Genomic DNA, 2,500 nt, shown 5'->3' on the forward strand with positions numbered 1-2,500 from the left:
ATGGAGAGGGAATTTCAGAAGGGCCAGGGCACAAGCATGGACCTTTTTCAGCTGCAAGGGAGGGAAGAGCAATGTGCGATGTAGGTCCCCGGGGCCTGCTGGAGGTCCAGGTCCATGCCCGATGTGAGTAGCAGCAGGGCCAGCGCGCCCAGGAGCACATCTTTTTCGACCGTAAAGGAGAGAGGAGGCCGACTCTCTGCCTCGGCTAAATGGAGAGGGAATTTCAGCAGGGCCAGGGCACAGGCATGGACCTTTTTCAGCTGTAAGGGAGGCAAGAGCAAGGTGTGATGTAGGTCCCCGGGGCCTGCTGGAGGTCCAGGTCCATGCCCGATGTGAGTAGCAGCAGGGCCAGCGCGCCCAGGAGCACATCTTTTTCGACCGTAAAGGGAGACAGGAGGCCGACTCACTGCCTCGGCTAAATGGAGAGGGAATTTCAGCAGGGCCAGGGCACAGGCATGGACCTTTTTCAGCTGTAAGGGAGGCAAGAGCAAGGTGCGATGTAGGTCCCCGGGGCCTTTTGTCGTACCATAGGCACGAGTGGTGTGTGTGTGTGGCAAAGACTTTCTGCGCAGTGTCCCAGGGGCACGGGGAAAGGTTGTTGTACCATAGGCACGAGAAAAGTTGTCGTACCATAGGCACGAGAAAAGTTGTCGTACCATAGGCACGAGTGGTGTGTGTGTGTGTGGCAAAGTGCTACTGAGCGGTGTACCAGGGGCAGGGCGAAAAGTTGTTGTACCATAGGCACGAGAAAAGTTGTTGTACCATAGGCACGAGAAAAGCTGTCATACCAGGGGCACGGAGGAAAGTTGTTGTACCATAGGCACGAGAAAAGTTGTCGTACCATAGGCACGAGGAGAGTTTGTGTGGCAAAGTGCTACTGAGCGGTGTACCAGGGGCACGGCGAAAAGTTGTTGTACCATAGGCACGAGAAAAGTTGTCGTACCATAGGCACGAGAAAAGTTGTCGTACCATAGGTACGAGGAGTGTGCGTGTGTGGCAAAGTGCTACTGAGCGGTGTACCAGGGGCACGGCGAAAAGTTGTTGTACCATAGGCACGAGAAAAGTTGTTGTACCATAGGCACGAGAAAAGCTGTCATACCAGGGGCACGGAGGAAAGTTGTTGTACCATAGGCACGAGAAAAGTTGTCGTACCATAGGCACGAGAAAAGTTGTCGTACCATAGGCACGAGTGGTGTGTGTGTGTGTGGCAAAGTGCTACTGAGCGGTGTACCAGGGGCACGGCGAAAAGTTGTTGTACCATAGGCACGAGAAAAGTTGTTGTACCACAGGCACGAGAAAAGCTGTCATACCAGGGGCACGGAGGAAAGTTGTTGTACCATAGGCACGAGAAAAGTTGTCGTACCATAGGCACGAGGAGAGTTTGTGTGGCAAAGTGCTACTGAGCGGTGTACCAGGGGCACGGCGAAAAGTTGTTGTACCATAGGCACGAGAAAAGTTGTCGTACCATAGGCACGAGAAAAGTTGTCGTACCATAGGTACGAGGAGTGTGTGTGTGGCAAAGTGCTACTGAGCGGTGTACCAGGGGCACGGCGAAAAGTTGTTGTACCATAGGCACGAGAAAAGTTGTTGTACCATAGGCACGAGAAAAGCTGTCGTACCAGGGGCACGGAGGAAAGTTGTTGTACCATAGGCACGAGAAAAGTTGTCGTACCATAGGCACGAGGAGAGTTTGTGTGGCAAAGTGCTACTGAGCGGTGTACCAGGGGCACGGCGAAAAGTTGTTGTACCATAGGCACGAGAAAAGTTGTCGTACCATAGGCACGAGAAAAGTTGTCGTACCATAGGTACGAGGAGTGTGTGTGTGGCAAAGTGCTACTGAGCGGTGTACCAGGGGCACGGCGAAAAGTTGTTGTACCATAGGCACGAGAAAAGTTGTTGTACCATAGGCACGAGAAAAGCTGTCGTACCAGGGGCACGGAGGAAAGTTGTTGTACCATAGGCACGAGAAAAGTTGTCGTACCATAGGTACGAGGAGAGTTTGTGTGGCAAAGTGCTACTGAGCGGTGTACCAGGGGCACGGCGAAAAGTTGTTGTACCATAGGCACGAGAAAAGTTGTCGTACCATAGGCACGAGAAAAGTTGTCGTACCATAGGTACGAGGAGTGTGTGTGTGGCAAAGTGCTACTGAGCGGTGTACCAGGGGCACGGCGAAAAGTTGTTGTACCATAGGCACGAGAAAAGTTGTTGTACCATAGGCACGAGAAAAGTTGTCGTACCATAGGTACGAGGAGAGTTTGTGTGGCAAAGTGCTACTGAGCGGTGTACCAGGGGCACGGCGAAAAGTTGTTGTACCATAGGCACGAGAAAAGTTGTCGTACCATAGGCACGAGAAAAGTTGTCGTACCATAGGTACGAGGAGTGTGTGTGTGGCAAAGTGCTACTGAGCGGTGTACCAGGGGCACGGCGAAAAGTTGTTGTACCATAGGCACGAGAAAAGTTGTTGTACCATAGGCACGAGAAAAATTGTTGTACCATAGGC

The sequence above is a fragment of the Maylandia zebra genome, unplaced genomic scaffold (assembly GCF_041146795.1).
Source record: "Maylandia zebra isolate NMK-2024a unplaced genomic scaffold, Mzebra_GT3a scaffold34, whole genome shotgun sequence".
NCBI lineage: Eukaryota > Metazoa > Chordata > Actinopteri > Cichliformes > Cichlidae > Maylandia > Maylandia zebra.